This window comes from Mytilus galloprovincialis, chromosome 8 (genome assembly GCF_965363235.1).
Source record: "Mytilus galloprovincialis chromosome 8, xbMytGall1.hap1.1, whole genome shotgun sequence".
Taxonomy (NCBI): Eukaryota; Metazoa; Mollusca; class Bivalvia; order Mytilida; family Mytilidae; genus Mytilus; species Mytilus galloprovincialis.
Window position 1 is genome coordinate 49,282,448 of NC_134845.1, and position 24,621 is coordinate 49,307,068.

The 24,621-nt window shown below is 31.4% G+C and overlaps 1 long non-coding RNA gene across 1 annotated transcript; it reads left to right on the forward strand.

Annotated features, from left to right (window-relative positions):
• Nucleotides 1-2,706: 2,706 nt before the first annotated feature.
• Nucleotides 2,707-24,445, forward strand: LOC143043345 (uncharacterized). Its single transcript, XR_012968326.1, has 5 exons — nucleotides 2,707-2,817; nucleotides 7,529-7,602; nucleotides 9,108-9,213; nucleotides 15,956-15,987; nucleotides 24,038-24,445. It is a non-coding gene; the product is annotated as an uncharacterized LOC143043345 (long non-coding RNA).
• The last annotated feature ends 176 nt before the right edge of the window (nucleotides 24,446-24,621 follow it).

Sequence of the window (24,621 nt, forward strand, 5' to 3'; positions counted from 1 at the left end):
TTAGATTCTGCAGAGGATATGCATAAAGAACTATAATAAAATTGAAAATGGAAATAGACTATATTCTGATCATACTTTGAACGACAAAATTATGTGTGACGTTTACATGCTGATCAACTAAAGAACGTCAAACGCGCGATTCTGCGGCAGAGTTAACCCAACAATGTGTCAGGATTCGGTCCCAGTACTTAAAATATTTCAATCCTTTACAGGTGGATTTAACATAGATAAATAAAATCATATAATAAAAAAGCAATTCATTAGGTTGTTAAATTTGATAAATGCCTTTTTGTGCTTCTTTGTTTTTTGTTTGTTTTTATAGTGATTAAGATTATAACACAATGTTGACTACTGTGCCCCTATTTTTGTGACATTTTAACCTATTATGTATAATTATTTTGTTCATCACGTATCATTGTAAATATAATGGAATTTGATGCGACTGTCATACAAGTAAAAGATTTAGCTAGCTATAAAACCAGGTTCATTCAACTATTTTCAACAAAATCAAATGTCTGTACCATGTCAGGAATATGACAGTTGTTATTAATTTGTTTGATGTGTTCGAGCTTTTGATTTTGCCATTTGATTAGGGACTTTCCGTTTCTGAGTCAAGTATTTTTGTGATTTTACTTAATATCAAAATTGTATTCGGCTATTTATCGGACATTGCTACAAGACGTAAACTCATGTATCTGATTTTGATTTTATATATTTTGACACTTTAAACAACTGTTAAAAGCTGGTATATATGTTATTCAATTAGTTCTGTGATATCCAGTATTCGAAAGTCAAAGAAAGCATATTTGCTATATCCTATAAATCTGATTTGACTTTTAAATGGGTGCATGTTTCCGTTAGTTTGTGTTTGTAAGTTCGATCTTTGTCTTATTAATCTATTGACGAGATTTGAACATCGCTAAACAATTGAAGCCTTGATTTCGCATTTGTCTTCAGTTATTAGTCCCGGTGTTGTTGTATCTCGTTTGAAATGCTTTCTTCGTTAATCTCGTATATTGTCCTTTGATTTTCTTTTTTCTGGACTGATATTTTTGATTTTATACTTTTTCTTGACTAATATTTTTTCAATAGCATCTGACTTGCTAATGTTATATCTTAAAAATGTCTGTAAATGAAAAAAAAGAAGGAAATTAATGCATAAGGTTTGCGCATTTTATGCATTTTTTACAATTTGAACGTAAATATAAATGATAAATACCATCAACTTAAAATAGTTATATACTTAATCCTCATTAATAAATAATAATGTTTGTAAACATGTACATTTAAGCTCTTTGCCCATATCGACACATTGGTTTAAAATGCTTTTCTACTTCGTAATTTTTGTTTTTCAACTGATTTGATACGAGAGCAAATGAAATTTTCTAGCCCTTTGAACACGTAACATTCTCGATAATTTTAAATGGTGCGAACCGTGTAAGATACAAATAAAAAGGTGAAACGGAAATAGTGAATAGTGTTTGGGGTATAGGGTATTAAAATGGTTCGTTGTGTAATTGTTGAGTTAAAATATGAAATTTTACACCATTCAAGAACTGTACTAGCCTAATAACTGAAGGTCAATAGTTAAAACTGAGTAAAACAATTTGAACATTAGTATATACAGCATTTTGATACTTAGGAGTGTGTAGTCTAGAAGGTTGTTTTTAATGGCTACATGTAATGGTTGAGCTTAGTTTCACTTCGAATAAATTCTATAAAAAATCGTGAGTAGTTGATAAATGCTTCTTTTATTCTCCTGGTGCATCATGAATTTAAATGCCAGGAAAAGATAAGTATGCAGGATTTGTGTACCATTTTTGTTAGAGATACCGAAGACCTGGGTTAAACTGGGCTACGTCATATCCTGCCTTTAAACCTACTCTATGAAATTGTATTCTTCATTTGTGTGGCTACGCCACTGCTGGTAATCAAGCAAAAGTTTGATGTTTTAATCTTCATTAAAGAAGGAGGTGCGATAAGTGTCCCTTTTGAAAAAAAAATGAAGTTTTACAAAACAAAGTGATCGTAGCTTAACAATAATCGTTTAGAAACGAGCTAAGTTTAAAGTTTTGTATTTTTGAAGAACCATGTTATTGCAAAGTCTAAAGATAGCAAAATTATTTTTGTTCAAGGACAAAATATGTACACTTCCAGACATACATTGTACAAGTATTTGTTTTTGGGATACGTTGAGCGCTTACCAGTTGGCAAACATATGTAAATTAAAGATTTTTTTATGTAGATAAGCATTATGTTAAATTATTAAGTATAACTTGCAATTAGCAAGCGCTCTTTATTTTAGGGTCCAAAAATTAATATTAATTGATAATATCCTATCGACACAAAATGGGCATACACAACTTGATACAAATGGGTTACATGTGTCAAATATATCGCGTATCATACATCGAGTTTTAAACGTAAACTGGAGCAAACAAGCTAGTTAGACAACGAAGCTCTTGTATGAATTGTATTTGTCCGCTTACATAGTAGATGGAAACACATGTGTATACTTGTAACAGAGATACTTCAAAGTACTCAATGCCAGGAAGTACCTCATTTTGATTTCAATTCTGGATGTTTATTCATATTTTTCTCTATATATATATTATATATTGAATTATTTCCTGCTTTTTTATCCTATGAATTAAATGCGATTTTTTTTATTTTCTCGAGTGGTTTCATTTAATTTCCGTTTCAAAAGAAAAAAATGGAAAGGATATTTATCAATAGCATGACTTATTTATTGTGTATTGTTCTCAGTGTCAAGCAAGTAAAAGGTCTTGAATATGGAGTTTGTAACGTGCACGTAAGGTTGGTGAAGTTCCATTAGAGTTAGAAATGTAATTCTGAAATGATAGAATATCAACACTTGAACATGCAAACAACCGACTATCTAGTTGGTAAAATTGAAATTGGTAATGGGGAATGTGTCAAAGAGACAACAACCTGACCATAGAGCAGACAACAACCGTAGGCCACCCATGGGTCTTCAATGCAGCGAGAAACTCCAGCACCCGGAGGCATCCTACAGCTACAAATACTAGGAGATTAGAAGAAACCATATTATGACCCTCCTTTTTTTTGAAAATCGAAAAGTTTAATGGTTTATTCAAGTTGACATTCGTTCCGTTGGTTAATATAGTCAAACGTTTGATTCTGACATGTTACCTTGCGGTTCGTTTTTTTTTGTTGTTTATAAATTCTTTTCAGGTTGAAACGTATCTTCTCTTTCCTTCTTTTTATTGCTACTTAAGTTAAGTTTTATTCTTATATAAAAGCATATATGCACTTACATCAAACATATCGTCCGTAATAAAAAGCAAGACAAATAAACGTATGATCAGATGTAACGGGGTTGTTATGGATTCAATTCTATAGAAATTGGAAAATTTGAGTTGAAAAGAAATTGTTACTTCAATATTGAAGTTTCCAAGTAAGTTCTGGAATATACAGCTTATGAATAAGCCGTTGATTTGGTTTTGTTATTATTCTAATCAAGCGTTCAATCATTTTTTATGCATTCAACTGTAGTTTAATAAAAATATTATTTGTAGTATAATCGAAAAGCTCTTTACAAAGGTATATGCAAGTGTCCTGGTGTTTAAATCAGACTTTGTTCACTTGTGTTAATATGTCTTTTGATTGAGTTAAGCCATTTCAATTGATATTTTATAGTGTGTCTGTCTATGTTGCGATGTTACACTATTGTTTCAGATAAGGGTGAATATTTGGTACCTTTAAACCATTTAAACCCGCTGCAATTGTTTGCACCTCTCCTAAGTAAGGAATCTAATGTTCAGCTATTGTCGTTTGTTGCTGAGGTTCATAAGTGTCTCTCGTTGTTCGTCTTTTTATATAGATTAGACCGTTGGTTTTCCAGTTTGAATGGTTTTTCACAAAAAAAATTGAGGAGCTTGCTGTTCGATGTGAGCCAATGTTCCGTGCTGAAGACCGTACTTTGACATATAACGGTTTATTCTTATAAATTGTGACTTGGATGGAGAGTTGTCTCATTGGCACTCATACCACATCTTATTATTTCATTTTTATCTTAATTTGTAGCATTTTTGGGAAAAATCATCAGTTTTCATCTGACGATAGCTATAGGTTGAACCCTAAAAACACGACCGAATAACTAGAATGTTATTCAATACTCAAACATATATTGACAACACAGTAGGAACAAAACGAAAAAAAAAAATACAATACAATACAAAACAACAAACAATTGTCTACAAAACACTAACTAAAAATTGTAAACCTGTGTCATTTGGTCTGGTGTGAAGAGTTGTCTCTATTTTATATGAGCAACATGAACCCCACAAAGCAAACTAGTTATCACATATCGCAACGTTTTCACCGTCAAACAAATTATTCAATTCTGGTGAGGTATTATGTTTGAAAACCGATGGACAGTGGTTAAATTTTTATCGGGTAAAAACTTACAAGTCACTAGTCCCATCTATTTGAAATTTAAAATTGATATGTGATATATCCATTGTTAATATTATTGATGTTTAAAACATTGTTACAGAATATGAGACCGAGAGAAAGAGCAGAATAGGTCTACAGAGAAGATAGTATTTAAAAGTTGGCTGACATGTCCTCAATATACAATATAGAAGTGGGGGTCACAGAAAAATACCACATGGAACTTCTATTTTGTTGTAGCTTTTTTTAAAAGCTTTACTGTGTATAAAAACAACTTTTTCTCTGTTAACCTGGTTCAATTGATAAAAAACATCAGACTGTCGCAGATTTGCAGTAGGTTAATATTCAAGATCCAGTAAAGATATATCAGATGATATATCAACCAACTACTGAACATTTTGATAACCTGTAAAATGACTTTTATAAACCTAGACGACTGGCAGTAATGTAAAATTAGACAATGATAGAGAATAAAGCCTTACGACTAGATACACATTTTAAAATGTATCGTGGTCATACTTTAACAGTTTGATTGAGTTAAACTGTAAATGATTCCATTGTGAAATTCGATAATGGCTAGAATATAGAATGGAAACGGGAAATGTGTCAAAGATACAAGAACCTGACCAAAGGGCAGAAAACAAACCGAGGCAACCACTTATACTAGTATATCAACTAAATCTTCAATATCTAGTTGTTTTTCCTTGTCGTCAATTTTTGTTACTAATCAGCTTGACCTTTTTTCTCTGAAGCCATGTTGGTAATCAACTAGCGTTTCATATTTCTCAAGATGCGGCATAATGTGTTTGACAATGATGAGTTCCACGAGTTTTAATGTAGCTGACGTCAATGAAACAAGTCTTTAATTTACTGGCAAGCGTATGTCTCCCTTTTAAGAAGTGATGTAAATAAATGATAATTGTAATCCAATCGTTTGTGACAGATCTTTCATATATTTTCTTAAATATAAATGTTATGTATGAGATACGTGAAACACATTCCGTCAGGGATCAGTTTGGTATGTTATCTGGTCCTTTTGCCATGTTCGGGTTGACATTACTTAATAGCTTTCTTACTCCTTTTACTATTCTCTCAAAATGGTCTATATCAGGCGATGGGCTGTCATCCAGATTTGGTTGAATTGATACGTTTATGCGTCTGGCGTAAATACAAAATTTAATCCTGGTATTTACAACCACTGGGTCGATTCCATTGCTAGTGTAGTTTTGATTCAAAGACGGTATCACACGCCAAGAAGTCAGCGCTTCTGTGATGAGATGAATTATCATTGATATGGCCATATTTATAAATTAACTGTTTACAAGTTTTGATTTTTTAAAATACTAAGGCTTTAATATCTCAGAAATAGATTACCTTAGCTGTATTTGGTCAAATGTTTAGGAATTAAGGTCTACAATGCTCTTCAAATTCTTACTTTATTTGACCTTTTTAACTTTTTTTAGATTCGAGCGTCACTGGTGAGTCTTTTGTAGGCGAAACGCGAGTCTAGCGTAAATACAAAATGTAATCTTGGTATCTAAGACTTGTTTATTCACGATTAAATGCTTCTGCTTTACTTAGGCTGTCTTCCATTAACTTTCCATTTGAACTAAGTGGTGCTTTTCAACAGGAGTTTTTTTTTCGATTTAAAACATATTACCAAAACAGTTATTTTTCTCTTACCCTCTTCATCTACTTCCAATATTTGTGACATATAGTTTTGATGTGCTTCTTCTTACTGTCAAGAGTTTAAATTTATCCCATTGTGTTTTAATGTTAGTACGCTTTGCCTAGTTGTAAACCCTGTCTTCCACTGATCATTGTTTTGATATATCCAAGGTACCTTCCCTCTGGTTGACAACTTCTTGATTGGACATTTTGACGTTATAGTCTGTGACAATATATCTGTAAATTCATTCCCGTATTCTTGTATGGTATTTGTTTTTGCTTTTTGTATAAAATTATTCAATTCTTTATCTAGTCGTTCATTATTTCCGTTCATGTTGTCCATTTATTTTAAAAATATACACTTGGTACTTGCTTTTTTGTTTTTGCTTTAAAATTATGTCAGTGATGACAGTGCTATGGGCACTCATTCCATATTGGACTAATATATTGTCAATGCTTGACGAATTTGTTGTTAGTATAAGGTCTAATATGTTATACTAGTATTGACGAGTTAGTTCTTGCTTTTTGTGTTAGACAGTTTTCTTCAAGTGCTTCTGTGAACTTGGTATTGGTTTCCATAGTTGGTTGTCTTCTTTACTTGAAAATTGTTGTCTTCGTCTATTTCTCGTTTTATGTTTGTTATGTTGAAATCACCAGTGTGTACTAAGTTTGTTAGATTATTTGAATGAGTTAGCCTGGTTACTAATGTATTTAAACTTTCAGTAGATGTTGTATTGCTTTTTTGTGGTCTGTTGTAACAGCCTGTATAAAATAAAATGGTATACTGCCTTTTATCTCTATCTTATTCCAGCATATTTCACAGTCGGTGTCTAGTGTGATTTGAGCTGTATGCACCAGGTCTTTTTTACCAACTGTAAATCCCCTTCGCTTCCATGTCCTACAAAATAACAAAATATCGTCCCTCAATATAACCAAAATTCTACCTTTGATAATGGATTGATTTTTATTGGATTTGTTTTCTCCTTCTTAAACATTTTCTCTGATGTTTCATCTTTTATGTTTCATCTCTGATGTTTACCTCATATCATCTTCCCATGACTTTTAAATCACAACAGATAAGATCTGAACTGTTTTTTTAAAATCGAACCGAAATTACAGATGTCCGAATATGTTGCAAAATACATCATACCGAGCTCCTTGTTTAAGTTTAAAACCTGTCTCTTATATGCATGTCCCACAAGTTAATTATTTCTATAAGAAACAGAAAAAGAAACACATATTCGCTTATCAAAAATCAAGTATACGTATTCTATCTCATTTAAAATTATTTTGATAAATACATACTATAATCTAATTCCCAGCATACGACACGAGTTGATTACAGTCGTTATGATATTGTGTATGTATAGCAATGAGGTAGTTTTCGACAAGAAATGTAATAATGTTATAACTTTTTATTTAGTTCAGTGAGAGGCAAGCAAGTTAAATTTAAGGATTGTTGTTTCAATTTTTACAAGAAGAATAACATCTGTGTTGGTAAGTTTAAAATGTAATAAAGATGAAACACGTTGATCTGACTAATAAAAATAAAAATAATATGCATATATATATATACAATGTAATAAAATGTTGTACAAATGACCAACTTGTAAGGTGTTTAAAACAATATTGTACAGACATAGTCGGCTCCTGGTACATTGTATTGTCATTCTTTTTAATTGAGAGAACAGATAAAATTGAGAATAGAAATAGGAATAAAAATGTTAAAATAGTTAATGTACGCGTTCATATCTCAATCTGTGTGTGAGCCATTCTAATCTATAAAAATACCAAATACAGATACTCGATTCATACAATACAAACATTTGACGGCACATATGTCCAACTGCAGGAATAAATACAATATGCTTTCAGAAATGAAAAATGGCCATAAAATTGCACGTAATAAATTTTGGTATTTACACCATTTAAAAAATGTATAAACTCCATCCGCATATGCATGTACTGACATGATTTTGTGTGACTATATCTTAAATATTTATCAACTATTCCTGTTTATTAAAATTGATGTAAAAGTCTGATAATGACAGTTTGGGTTAACCCAAAATAACTAGCTTTTGTTACGATTGCTTGACTAGTTACAATATTCCAGAGCATATATTTCCTATCATAATCTTTCATAAAACATAAATGCTTAAATAAAAGCTATCAGCCAAGAGTTTAAGACGATGACGTTACAACTATACCTTAACTTTTCGTTTTTGCTGTAATATTGTCAAATCGTTATTATGAGTTTGAATATTCCTGAAGCACATATGTAAAAATGTAATGAATAGTAAGATAACAAACGCAAAATGAGAAAATCTATAAAACAAACAAAACCGAATGCTGGACATTAACTATGCATCGGAACAACTGGGAATCCACTGTCATATTTCAAACTTGGTACGGGTATTTCCTTAAAAAAGGGGGTGGCTTGAACCTTGATTGATAGCTAGCAAAACATTCCATTTCTACATATTTCTATAACTGCACTAGAAACAAAATTTTATAGATAAATGGTTAGATTCCGAGCCATGTTCAAGAGAGAAACGAGGGCACACAGGCAGAAAAGTTTCTAAGGAAACATTGTTTGTTGTAATTCTTAATGAGCGATATGTAGATGTTCTCCTCGGAAATCAGTTGCCAGGAGGGTCTGCTATACAATTGAAGAAAAAGAAAGTATAATATCACTCGAATGTATGCGTTATAAAACAAATTGTGGACCAATTTCGAAAAAGCTTCGCAAATATTCAATATAGAAAATTCTTCAAATGCAGCATTCCCTAACTATCGAAAAGGTGTTGCACTGTTTACAAATCATGATAACTTTGCTCAGCTCCAATTCAATTTGGTTAAGCAAGTGTTTTCTTTAAATATGCATGCAAGTAGCGAATTGACGGAGATATAATCTTATATTTTACAACTTAATTTAGTACATGAATCACCTCATTGTCAAATATATACAGCGTCTTTACCATTATTTTACATTTTGTTTTCAGAGTGTCCGATTGGTCATTTTTCATGGGGAATACAGTGTGAAAAATGCGTTGATGGACAATATGGAAAGAAATGCGCAGAGCTGTGCAGTTGCAACGCCATGGAAAGGTCTTTATTTCTAGTAAACTATATCAAACCTAAAATCTTATGTTAAAGATATTGTTTTAGTGTTCATCTTTAAATTCCTTCCCCGAACTAATCTTTTATTCACGAAGTAAGAATTAAATTCTACGGACGCTTAATGATTCGAAAACTTTTTGTCCTTTTTAACCATTTTGAATGCTCTTCTTTTATAAAATTGTTAACCTTCACTTTGTCCGTTGAACATGTACCAGACATACAAACTATGTAACAGTATAAAACAGACATAAACACAAAACAATTTGTGTTTGATAGATGCACTACTAAATCTAGAAAGGGACACATAAATTTACCTAATCATTGATATCGGATTCTCATCCGTGATCTGGAATTCCCAATTCGTGACCTCTGATTAAGAATCGGAAATCTCGGTTTCCAATGTACCAGCACTCTTTTTTTTTTTTTTATTTTTTTTTTTTATCCAACATATATAATATACAACAGTACAGTTATCAAACAGTAAGCTCATATATATGAATGTAATATAATACAACCTATCAGAAAATGTATAGAACTTGAAAATAACATTTTGTTGGGATTTTATAATTGTATCTTATTAAAAAGGACATACAAAAAAAGTATAGAGAATAAATAAATAAAAGACCTAAAAGATGATTAAGAAAAATAAAAAAAAATAAAAAAACAAAAAACAAAAAACAAATATAAAAAAAAAACAAAAATTTAGTTTGATGTCTGCTAATTTTGTATAGTTGCTAATCCACCAAATTATCCTGTAAAGCCTCTTGGTAAATGCACCAAGCTTGATTAAACTTGTCAAAACATTTATTTTTAATTGATATCTTCTTCTCCAAAATATAATGATGCTTTGTTTTTTCAATCAATGCTGTTAAACTTAATTCTCCTTTAAAATATCGTGTATTATAAATATATTGTTTAATCCAGAGAAAAATATTGTTTTGAGGGTCACCTTTGTACATTCGTGATAAATTTCCAAACAAAAAAATATCTTGTGTAAATGGTATACTAGTACCATTCTGGAGAAACCACATTTCAGTTTGCTCAATAAATTGTTGTACATAATAACAGTCCCACAGTATATGTTCAATTGATTCAAGTTCAGTGTTACAAAAAGTACAATATGGGTTTTGCACTATCTCAATTTAGTTTAAAAACATATTTGTTGCCAGAATTTTATGATTAATTCTATACTGAAGCCATTGTAGCTTAGTATTTTTTGTAATAGCAAATGGTAATTGAACAATCTTTTTCCAGTTTTGATTTTCTAAAACTAAAATTGCTTCCCATCTTTTTACTCCTGTAGGAACAGTGTTGTTTTTGTTTAGCACCAAATACATATCTTTAGATCCCTTTTTGCTTTTGAGAATGGTCTTTATAACTGACGGTATGAAAGGAGATACTAATTTATAATCTCCCCTATTATTTTTTTTGGAAGTCTTAGTTAGCACAGAAATTATTCTATTATATTTCATGATGTCTATATCCATCTAAAAACACTCCTGAAATTGATAAAAATTTAGAAAGGTACCATTCTCCCCAACAATATCATTTACAGGTATAATACCCTTACGATGCCAGTCTTTGAAAAACACTGGTTTGTTGTCAATTTAGAATAGGTTATTCATCCAAATTGGACTGGAAAGAAAATATTCCCAGTCGTGCAAATTCATTTCTTTTTCGATTACCATTTGCCAAGCACCCAGTACATCTTTCCAAAATTTATTCTTAATACTTTGTCGTAGTTGCTTTACATAGCTATTACCACAAGTAAAGAATCTATCTTTATCAACATATGACAAAAATATATTTCGCCATTTACAATCGTTTTTACAAATTCTTCTTATCCAAGTACATTTCAAAGCATTTATAAAAGCATGTAAATTAATCATTTTTAAGCCTCCATCACAATTATCTTTTTGTATTACATCTTTTTTTACTCTATGAACTGGTAAGTTCCATATAAACTTATACATAAGTTCATTTATCTGTTTAATAATATCTTCACCTGGATTAGGTAGTGAAAATATTAAATGATTTAAAATTGGCAACATAAGTGTCTTTACAACAGTAATTCGACCAATAACAGTAATGTTACGTCTAGACCATTGTTTGACTAGTCTTTTTATTTTTACAATATTTTCATCATAATTGATTTTAACTATGTTTTCTAAATCAACATCAAAATTAACACCCAATAATTTAAAGGATGTGCTGCCCCAAGTAAGATTTTGATTTGTACAAAGTGTCTCTGTGCTGTACTTTTTACTTCCAATCCAAATCACATGAGTTTTGGAAAAATTTATATTCAAACCAGAAATTTTCGCAAACCAATCTAGTTCCAATAATGCCTCATTTAAAGATCCTTCACTTCCATCTAAAAGTAGTGATGTATCGTCAGCAAACTGCGAGAGTTTGTGTTCAAGATGAAGAACTTTGATTCCATTTATATTTTAGTTATTTCTTATTTTTAACGCTAAAATTTCTGCACAAAGAATGAAAAGATAAGGCGATAATGGATCACCTTGCCTACAACCCCGTTCAACAGTGAAAAAGTCTGAAAGATTTACTCCCTGAATGACTGCTGAATTAATGTTTTGATAGAGCACTTTCACCCAATTTATAATAGAATCGCCAAAATTAAAAAAAATCAATACATTTAAAAGAAATTCCCATGAAATGGAATCAAAGGCTTTTTCAAAATCTATCAAGAATAAAAGGCCTGGTATATCATTATCTTCAGTATATTCCATGATATCATAGATCAATCTTAGATTTTCCCCGAATATATCTTCCACTAATAAAACCTGTCTGATCAGTATCAATAAGTTTAGTCAAAACTGTTCTAAATCTTCTTGCTATAACCCCAGAGCCAATTTTATATACAGTATTAAGCAAAGATATAGGTCGCCAGTTTTTAAAAAAAATGTCTAGGTTTGTTACCCTTTGGAAGACATGTAATTATCCCCTGTTTTTGAGTAACAGAAAGTTCCCCTTTATCATAACCTGCATTCAAGGATTTTACAACAAAATTTTTTAAGTCAGGCCAGAAAATTTTTAAAAATTCACTTGAAAAACCATCTGATCCAGGCGTTTTATTGCTTTTAATTCTTTTTAAAGATTCACCAGCTTCCTCAACTGATATTTCACCTTCTAGTTTATCTTGTTCATCTAAAGACAACTTTCTAACATTTACATTTTGTAGACTATTTTCAATATCTTTAGGTTTACAACATTCAACATCTCTGTTTTTGTACAAATTTTCATAAAATATTTTAACCTGTTTAAGTATTTCTTTTTGGTTAGTAACAATATCACCATTTTATTTTTCAAACTTTGGAATAATCTTGCTGGTAAAATTCTTAGATTCAAGTCCACAGAAATAACTTGTGGGGTTTTCTCCCTCTTCTATCCACTGTATTCTGGATCGAACTATTTTACCATGCATTTTTTCCTTTCTTAATTTTTCTAGTTCATTTTTTTTTTGTCTTCCAATTGCTGTATAGAACCTGAGTTTACATTTTCTTCTAAAATATTAATGTCATGTTTTTTCCCTTTTCTCTCTTTCCTTCTTTTTGAAGCTAGAGAATGAGATAGTTTTGCCCCTCACCTCCATTAATAGAGTTTCCAAAAAAAGCTGACTATTAATTGTATTATTCACTTCATTAATATTGTCAAAATTATATACCAAGGCTGCATAATGTTTTTTTACATCCAAAATTTTTTCCTTGATAGCATTAACATAGTCAGCATCATACAACAAAGAATTATTGAACTTCCATAAACCTTTCCCCCTAATGAATGGATTCAATTCAAGTTCTAGAGTAATTCTAGAATGATCCGAGCGGTAACTTGGTTCTTCACAGCAATTTTTAAAAATGACAAAATGTTTTCAGAAAATAAGAAAAAAATCAAGCCTAGCTTGTTTGAAAGGTGATGTTTTCCTCCAAGTGTATCTACACAGGTCAGGAAAAAGTTCCCTATAGGGGTCAAATAGAGATCTATCGTCAATCAATTCTAATAGTTTGTCTCTAGCATTAGGATTATTTATGTGTAAATAATTATAACAATCTAAATTTGGATTTAACACAAGATTAAAATCTCCACAGATAATAAAATACTCATTTTCAAAATCATCAATAATTGACATAATATGCTCGTAAAAAATGGACTGTCAGTATTTGGGCCATATATAGTTATGAGAGTAAAACGAACTTTATCTACAACCAAGTCCAAAGCTAAGTAGTTTCCATCAATGTCCCTTTTTTCTTTAAGTACTTTCCACTCAAAATTATTTTTAAACATAATACATGTAATAGCTACTCCTCTTGAATTTGAAGAAAAGGATGAAAAGTAGCATTCATATCCCCATAACGTTCTTATACTAGTTTCTTTATCCACTGTGAAATGAGTGTCTTGTAGACAGTAAATGTTATGGTTTCCAGATTTTAGAAAACTAAATACATCCCTCCTTTTAGATAAATCACCCAGACCCTGACAGTTAACAGACAGTATCTTTAAAGAGCCCATAATGGTTTGATATTTGTATACATCATCATTTCATATAGGAATACATTTTTACATATGATTATCCATATTATACATTCACATGAGACACAAAGACATATATACAAAGATTTGCTCAAAGTATCTATATATGGTTGTATGAAAATTCTCGACACACATGTATAACCAAGCTTCGTACAGGCACAAACAGTGTAATTCAATACTTTACAGACATTCAATTCATAGAAAAAAATATAATTAACAGACAAAAATATGTTTTGCCACATTGTAGTTAAAATTTGTCAGTTTATGCAGTTTGCCTTATATGACACCAACAAAATAATAGTTCAACAAATATTAAGATTATCTGTCCCAAAAAAAAAATGTTAGTATCAATATGTATTGTAGAAAGAAAATCAATAATATACATGATCTATAGTTAAAAGAGAGATCACTCTGATTTTTTTATACAAAGAAAGGGAGATAAGCACAAATATTAAGTCAAATATCAACAATGAACTATAGAATTCTCAAAACTGTCCGTGAGGCCTAAGTTCTAATTACATAACATCTATTTCCCTTGTTGTACTCTGTAGTGAATGTCATCATAAAGTCCAAATTTCAGCTGAAGTCCTGCAGGTGTTCTACCATAAATTCCACAATTGAAGTACCAGACAGACTCAAATTCGTCAGTTTTTTCTAAGTTTCTCTATTAAGCTCATGTTTCCTTGAGTAACGTCATCCACAAATCTAACTTTACTGGTCAATTCTTTCCTACATCTCATAATTTGACGCTTAACGTCACTACTGAATAGCTTGATAATAACTGGATAGGGCCCCGCCTTTTGAGATGGTATACGGTGAATTGCAACCACATCTCTGTCTTCTAATTGGGCATTTAGTTCTTTTCTCACAGTTTCCATAAAGTCCTTTCTAAGATCTTGTTTATCTTTTCTTGGAAAATTTATTATTTTAATGTTATTTTTTCTCGAGTACTGCTCGTTATAATAGCTGCTTATATCAGCCTGTCTTGAAAGTCGACTTGTTTCATTTAAGTCTGTCCTAATTGTTGTATTGGAATACTGTATAGCTTGTATCTTATTTTTCAGGTCTTCATTTTCTATAGTTAAAGCATCAAATTTTTCCTGCATTTCATTTTTAACTTCTTCCACTTTTTCATCAATCTTCTTTTGTACAGTTATTTCAAATTCATTCATTAGCTTTTTGACAATTAAAGTAACCACTTGCTCAAGATCACTAGTTTTAATCAGATCTATTGTTACTCTATCAAGGTCCTCTCTCCTTGTCACACCTTCAAGTTTGATTTTAATTTCATCAATATCCTTTTGAAAGTTCATTATGCCAGATATGTCTAAACTATTGTTTGATTCATTAGATACGTCTGAATGAGTTCGTTTACTAGGTGGTGGTTTATTCTTATCCACTTTTGCTGTAAGCAATGTCTGAACAGTATTCACAGGTTTAGTAGTAGGTCTTTTGTTTGTAGATTTTAAACCAGCTAAATGTTGCCCTGAAGACATACTGTACATATATTGTCACCTCTAGTAGTAGAAATAAACAATCAAATATCATATAGATCCTTCTGGAAAAAATCTTTCACAAGTCACAAAATTATTCCTGCTGAAAAATATTCCACAAAAATTGTATCATTCTATTCTCCATTGAATTAGCTATCACATAGTACTAAATTCACAGACAGTGTCTTCCTAAATTTGTCATAAGACTGCAAAAACTGGGAGCTAACTTTCTAAGGTGTTAACTGCTCGGCGGCCATATTGAATCCTGTACCAGCACTCTTAGTTTTACATAGTTTGGTTTCCTCAGAGATCAGTTATGTTTCAACACAAATCAATATGATAGGTGTCAACTATTATATAACAGAAACGTTTACTATCATAAATCTTTTTGTTTTAAAGTTAGAGTCTTGTTGTTTAAATGACGTTTATCAATTTTAGCATTCAAGCTTTGTTTATTTTCTCGTTTTCGTTGTTTTACATTGTCTTTTTATAGCATTACCATGCAGGTTTTTCTTATTTTTATCTCTGGTGGAGAATTGTCTAATAGCAACCATACAACATCTTCTTATTTTTATAATAGTGTAAGGAAAAACATAGTTTACAAAGAACAAACAAATAACGGTATGTTTATCCCTTGAATATGAATCAACTGAAGTAAATAACACTTATATTTTTTTATTCATACACAGGTGTGATCATGTTTTGGGATGCATTACTGTAGGTATGCTATCGATTAAATATCCATGCATATAAAAACTTTCACGAATGTTAATATAGCCGTTGGGTTTACAAGAAACAAGACTGTCAGAAAGATCGGTAACAAAATGTGCCAGTGTCCAAAACTACAGTTTTCAAAAGCGTTAAAATGTACATCTTGATATCGCTTTCAACCATAAGTAATAGTCTTTCAAAACTGCTCCAGTATAAATAATTGTCACTTTAAGTTTCAGGATCATTATTTGGACTACGTTTTAAAAAAATAAACAAAAGAAATTTCTGCACCACTATCAATACATTGAAACTAAATTAAATAGTATACGCAACTTCTAATTGGGAATGTATACCACATAGTGCGGTGACGGAATAGAAAAAAGTCGATCATTCTTAAAAGAGTTTAATTACACTTCATGGTACACGGCTAAAATTGGATTAGTCATAGAAAAATGATTTTACTTGAATTTAAGATTGGTCGTTAAAAAGTCGTTTGGTGCAGTTTTTTTTTTTTTATTTAATATTTTAGTCAGCAAATTTGACTTCAAATACAAATCATAAGTGGCATGCAGTTTGGTTTTTTATTCAAAAGCTGCCCTCAAATATCTTTCTTGTTTGTTTTATTCAAACATCAGACATAATGCGCTATGCGTTAGGCGAAAAAGATAATCCTAAAAGCCTTTTGATGACAAATTATGAAGGTAACAACTACTGTTAACAGGGACATTTTGTGTTTTACCTGATTCCAACATCATGCAATAAATCGCTGATGAATGGATTATATCGTATCTACTATAAAGTAATACAACTGTAATTTTTATTTTCATGTACACATGTTTTCATGAGGTAAGATTGTTTAAAACGATATTTTTTAAACTTTTAAAAATCTCTGTTATTCAATTATTAACTTTAAAAAAAAATCACGATAGTTGTGTCCCATCCATGATTGGGCTGAATACATGGTTTTCTTGTAATATTTTGGACTTGATATTTCTTGTTTGTGTTGATGTTTTATTGATTCGTTGAATTATTTGGGTGCCCGTAATTCTTTTTTAAGGTTGCGTTAATATGATTTTATTTATATAAGAGGAAAACTCAATTATAAGTATGTTTTGAAATATTTTTTGTTGTCTGTTTTGCATGTAAAGAATTCAACGTATAATGTATATGACTAAAACTTTCACTTTCATTGAGGTATACTAGGTGGTTATATTAATAAATAAATTATTTGTCCATACTTTTCTATAAATTTTGATAAGTTTTGACGGACGCTGTTCATATTACTTGAAAAAATACATCATTTAAAACTGAAACCTACTCCCCCCCCCCCTTTTCGTAAAGTCGTACACGTGTGTTCGGAAATCTCATTTAATGATGGGTTTCCACTTTTTTGATGAAAAATTGAAAAAAGAAAGAAATTGGATTCAAGTTTTCAATTATTCTACTGTAAAAAGGGTATTTGAATTGGAGATAGATGTTCAATTTGGTTCTCCTTGAAAACGACATGTGACCTTTGATCAAGATTTCTGAAAAACTGCACCATATTTTCTTTTGACGACCAAAAAAATCTCAAAGTAGACATATTTCCGAATCCAATGATATATGATATGGCCGTGTACCATTTTTGACGATGAAACATAATCCCGACTTTGGTCATCGGCCTAATACAGTGGAGATCACTTCTAACCTCTCATTAGAACTGTCAGAATATTCTGTCATAGAACTGTTCTAACCTGTCCTAGAACAGTTCTACCTAGAACAGTTCTACCCTAGAACTGTTCTAAGTAGAACTGTCAGAATCAGTTCTAGGTAGAACTGACTAAATCAGTTCTAGGTAGAACTGTCAGGATCAGTTCTAGGGTAGAACTGTCTAAATCAGTTCTAGGTAGAACTGTCCAAATCACTTCTAACCGTAGAACTGTCAGCAGAACTGACTAAATCAGTCAGGACTGTAGAACAGTTCTAAATGACGTCACTGCAGTAAGGGCACTTTAGAATTTAGAAGAAATAAATCACTTCCAATTACTTTGCTATATATTAAATAGCAGATTTTCTATATTTTTTACTGATCAAACAACTTTTATTACGTTACATGTACAAATATCGAAGTGAATAGAAGGTTACCCAACTCATCGGAGAAATATTTTTATAAGATTGCATACGGAAACATCATTGTTTACGTTTCTTCGTTCCCCGTTTTTAACAGTCTCTTTCTAAATAAAACTCTTCATTTAATTCATGGAATTTTAATCGTAATTTACCTTGTTTGCCTTGGATTTACATTCATTTAAGATTCTGTTTTGACAAATGTTCAAACGAAAATTGTACAGTGGATGAATTATGGGATATTAATGAAAAAAGTGTTGTACAACGTAAACAAACTATACATTTGCACCATCTCGTCAATTTAGTCAGACTTATCCATAACGAATATAAATGATATCTGGGAGTCTGCAACTCAGAAAAATATACTGGATCTGAACATGAATGAAACATTTGCCCCTGGACGTTCGGCTACAAACAAAATCATGCATTTTTCTTTGCCTTCTTCAAATTATATTAACAGTATTCTATTCCAAGAAGAGAACTTCCCATACATGTACTTTTTATTTTATTTTTAAAATAAAGTATATGAATCAGTCATGTGAGTGTTGTTGGATGATGCCATTAAATAGTTTTGTTTAAAAAAAAAAAAACATCACAAACTACTGACTTAAACATGTTAAAAAGTCACTTTAGAATTTTTAATGACGGTTCATTATTATGGATACAGAGAGGAAATAACGGCGCGCTAAATTCTTAGATGTGGTATAAATACACCTTGTCGCTATTTGTCTGCCATTACTGGATATCAAACAGGTTCCCGTAAAATTTTGACGTCTTAAAACAAAATATCTGACGCCACAATGGAAAAGTCATTGTTAGGGGTATGCTTCAAAAGTTCAAGAGGCCGGGTCAGCCAGGATAAGCGATAAGGTGTATTGTGTTTCAAAGTTGTCGTCATTTTTATCATACGATCCGTCCTCACATAGACATAATATTGGTTTACCATGTTTACAATGAGGCCATATACATGACTTTTTTGTATATTTACATGATAAAGTGTAAATAAGTTCAGTTTTGGTTGATGCGGTCAAATAATTTTGTTAAGACAATTCTCACTCAGTCTGATATATCGAAACCACTGAAATTTGTTTACAATTCAATATTTTGATTAAAAAGAGGACTTGCTGATATTCTAAATTGATGTGGAAATTTTTTTGTAGCCAATGTGTTCCAATATTCATTAATATTGCTGTCATTTGAATTATACAATCCATCGTAATATGTATTACTATAAGTGATTTAGTATGCGGCTATATATGTATTAAGATTTACATAACAAAGTGTAATTATGGTCCATTTTGGTTGATGCTGTCACATATGGTCAGTTTTGGTTGATGCTGTCAAATATGGTCAGTTTTGGTTGATGCGGACAAATAATTTTGTTATATTCATGGAGTCAGTCTGAGATATCAAAACTACTGAAATTAGTTTACGATTCAAAATTTTGATGAAAAAGAGGACATGCTGGCACTATAAACTGATGTGAGCATAATTTTATTTTCCAATATTGCTTTCATTTATATTAAACAATCCATCCCGATATAAAAATATACATGATTTACTTTGCGGCTATTAAGATTGACATCATGTACATAATAAAGTGCAAATATGGTCAGTTTTGGTTGATGCGGTCAAATAATTTTGTTAAGACAATTCTCACTCAGTCTGATATATCGAAACCACTGAAATTTGTTTACAATTCAATATTTTGATTAAAAAGAGGACTTGCTGATATTCTAAATTGATGTGGAAATTTTTTTGTAGCCAATGTGTTCCAATATTCATTAATATTGCTGTCATTTGAATTATACAATCCATCGTAATATGTATTACTATAAGTGATTTAGTATGCGGCTATATATGTATTAAGATTTACATAACAAAGTGTAATTATGGTCCATTTTGGTTGATGCTGTCACATATGGTCAGTTTTGGTTGATGCTGTCAAATATGGTCAGTTTTGGTTGATGCGGACAAATAATTTTGTTATATTCATGGAGTCAGTCTGAGATATCAAAACTACTGAAATTAGTTTACGATTCAAAATTTTGATGAAAAAGAGGACATGCTGGCACTATAAACTGATGTGAGCATAATTTTATTTTCCAATATTGCTTTCATTTATATTAAACAATCCATCCCGATATAAAAATATACATGATTTACTTTGCGGCTATTAAGATTGACATCATGTACATAATAAAGTGCAAATATGGTCAGTTTTGGTTGATGTGGACAAATTATTTTGTTATACCAGTCAGTCTGAGGTATGAAAACTACTGATATTTGTTTATGATGCAATATTTTGAATATAAAGAGGACATGCTGGCATTCTAAATTGATGCAAATGAAATTAGGTAGCATTGTGTTCCAATATTTCTATCATTTGTATTTTCATGATTTTACAATCCATCCTTACATAAAAATATTACAGATTTACCATGCGACTATAAGAGTTACATAAAAAAGAGCAAATATAGTCAGTTTTGGTTGATGCGGTCAAATATGGTCAGTTTTGGTTGATGCGGTCAAATATGGTCAGTTTTGGTTGATGCTGTCAAATATGGTCAGTTTTGATTGATGCAGACAAATAATTTGTTACATGATTACATGTTACTGTCAGTCTGAGGTATAAAAACTACTGATATTTATTTCTGATGCGATATTTTGAATAAATATAGGAAATGCTAGCACTCTCAATTGATGCGAGAAAAAAAATTGTGGTCATTGATTTCCAATATTGTAGTTATTTATATACTACAGTCCCTCTTGACCTAAAATTATAACTGAACTACTGTGCAGCTATTTAGATTTACATAAAAAAAAAAGCAAATATGGTAAGTTTTGGTTGATGCGGTCAAAAGATTTTATTATACGACTCAGTCTGAAGTATGAAAACTACTGATATTTGTTTATGATTCAATATTTTGAATAAAAAGAAGGACATGCTCATTGGCAGATCAAAGGGGGGGGGGGGTCAGGAGTTTTATAGTTGGAACCCCCCCCTTTTTTAAAATGACTGGATCTGCCCCTGCATGCTGGCACTATAAATTGATGGGAACAAAATTGTTTTTCAATATTGCTGTAACTTGTATAGTACAGTCCCTCTTGACCTAAAATTAAAACTGAAGTACTGTGCAGCTATATAGATTTGCAGAAAGAAAGAGCAAATAATGTCAGTTTAGATTGATGTGGTCAAAAGATTTTTGTTAAACAGGTCCGTCCGAGGTATGAAAACTACTCGTTAACAGATATTACATTTGGTTAATGAGGTCAGATAATGTTGTTAAGTGATAACGAGCCATCCTGACTCCCAGAATAACAAATGTAAAACAATTCAAATAATACCCCTCCCCCCTTAATACTAATTAACGGCCTAATTTATGTACAAAAAGTGAAAGAAAAACAAATGTTTTATGTTACACATCAACAAAAGAAAATCACTGAATTACGGGCTCCTGACTTGGAACAGGCACATACATGCAGAATATGGCGGGGTCAAACATGTTCTCTTGCCGATTATAAATCTGAAATAAAACCGGCAAAATAGCAAAACTCTATATAATATTAATCGCTATTTTGCCGAAGCCTTTATATTAAGACAAATATTTCTTGAAACTTATAAATCAATTCTAGCCGTAGAATTTATAAATCAATTTTAGCCGTAGAATTTATAAATTAATTCTGGCCGTAGAATTTATAAATCAATTCTAGCCGTAGAATTTGAAATCAATTCTAACCGTAGAACTGTTCTAGAAGTAGAACTGACCAAAGATTTGGTCAGTTCTAGCTAGAACTGTCTAAAACTGTTCTAGGGTAGAACTGTCAGGATCAGTTCTAGCTAGAACTGTCCAAATCAGTTCTAGGTAGAACTGACCAAATCAGTTCTAGCTAGAACAGTTCTAACCTAGAACTGACTAAAAGGTGTCAGGCTGACAGTTCTACATACTGTTCTAGAACAGTTCTCCTGACAGATTCTGACAGAATTTATGAGAGGTTAGAACTGATCTCCACTGTAGTTGCAATGTATAAAGGGATTACGTGAAAATGACATGGAAAACTTTGTCACATTGTAAAAATATGTCACATTATCATTTCAACAGCCGATTTTGCAGGCAGTATTTATTGTACATGTATATACAAGTATCTCGAAGGTGATAATGCAGAATAATGAGCCTATACTACTAAAATGGATCTAGAAAATAAATGAAAGATTGAATGATTGATTAATCTGTGTTTCACGTTCAGTGGAAAATATGTTGTGCAACGAGATCAAAATAACAGTAAATACAGCATGGTGTCCTCTAATACGGATGCACTGGGACGAAGGGCTGAACATTCAATCTGTCAATGAAAAAATAAGTAATTTTGAATAATTACTGAAATAAATAATAAAAAAAAGAAGTGGTATAATATGCAATAGACACAACTCTCCAAATGAATTCAAATGACATAGAAATTGACAACTACCGTATAGGGGGTTATTTTCGCATGAAGTAGATTTTCGCTTATTTTTGCGGACAGAACAACATCGCCAAAATAAATTTCGCTAATTGAAAAGTATACATGGGCAGGTATTTATGAAAGTTTTTAATCCGACAAATTAATAACCGCCAAAATATTTCCTTTACCTTATTCAAGGTAAATCGCGAAATTTTACACCCGCGAAAAAAACCCGCTATACGGTATAATAGGTCATCGTATGGCTTTCAACAATGACCAAAATTAAGCTAAACTGCCTGGTCAGCTAAAAAAGTCACAAAATGACAAATGTAAAACAATTCAAACAAAAAACACGACGACCCAATCTATGTACAAAATAATGAATTAAAACCAAAAATTTTATACCGCATCTAACGACAACCACTGTAAAACAGGCTACATGTACTAACTGACTTGGGACATTGATATACCAATGTGGCGGGTTTAACAAGTTTGAAGCAACTCATCCGTTCTCCAACCTGGGACAGTGGTGCAACACCACACAACTTGAATTACCTCTCAAAACAATGAATAACAAATATGAAAATAGCGAAACACGACAACTGTTCATTTACAGGATCCAGACTAGGGACAGGAAGTTATACAATGTGGCTTGGTTAGACTAGTTTGAAGACACGAACCATCACACTAACCTAAAAATAAAACACAAAATACAATTTATAAAAATTAGTTTGAAAGAGCTTAACTCATCAGATCTATACAAACAGAAAGTCATTTAACAAAAACACAGACAAGACGAAGCAGGGTATTTATACATTCTCACAACAAAAAAGTACAGATCTGACAGAGAGTATTCACATCTTCTCACAGCTAGTGCAAAGCAGTAACATCTTTTAAAAAAAAATCCTGCATCGAAGACTAACATATCAATCCGTACACATTCAACATCAAATGGGTTTAGTGTAAAGACTTCATTAAAATTAAAAGTAAAACATTACCTTGTGCAATGAAAAGATACAGGAGTTCTATTTAAATTTTCTGATAACAAAATAAATATTAATACCAATAAAAACAATTTTATAGACTTGAAACAAGCAAAATTAGTGGCCCTTTAAAGCGTTGTTGCAAGAGTTTTCAACGTTCAGAGAGGTAACATAATCTCTACATATTGAATCGAATTAAACATTCCCGTTCAGACTTGACATAACAGCTTATTCGTCCTACCAGCAAAACTAAACGGGCTCCCAACTTTGGCAAGGGCGTTACTTTCGGTTGAAAGAACACAAAGGGTGCCTAACTTTATACGTCGTTGGTTTGCTTTGCTTTCGCGCCAATTGACATTTCATTTGCTCTAAAATAAAATGCAGGCAAATGGACTACGAATTAAAATAAAAATATAGAAATGAAGACCCACTACCCCCATACAAAAATACAACCCTCAGTCATATTTTCTTTTGGTAAAATGTATCAATGAACGTCATACAATATTAATATGAGCTTTATTGTTTTAGACGAAACAGAAAAGACAAATCCTCCTTTAGATGGTATTACAGACGATCAAGCTGTCGGTGTGTTTATTTCGTGTCAATGTAGTAATGATAAGAAACTTGAATCAATGTTTTGATTAGCATATCACTACATTGGCAAAGTTCTTGGTGTCGCTAATTTCCAATTTCACCACCAATTATGAAATGCAATTTGGTAGTGGATAAACAAGAATAAAAAAAAATATCTAACTCATCTAACTCATCTACGTTATAAAATTTAGCCTGCTGATTCGTCCATAATTGCAGATCACCGCTGCCAAGTTCGGACATGTTGATACATCGTAAGACTGCTAACTGGATTTAATCAAAATTGTTTCTTACTTAAAACTAAACAACAAAAAAGTCAAAACTAAACAACAAATAAGTCAAAACTAAACAACAAACAACCCAAAACTTAACAACTAATAACTCAAAAACTAAACAACAACCATCGTTGTTTTCTTATATAATGTCATGTATCAATTCAAGAATATGGCAGCTGTTATCTTAAAGTTTCTATGTATGTCGAATTGAATTTTGTTTTGTTGAACTGCAGTGTTCCTGTTGTT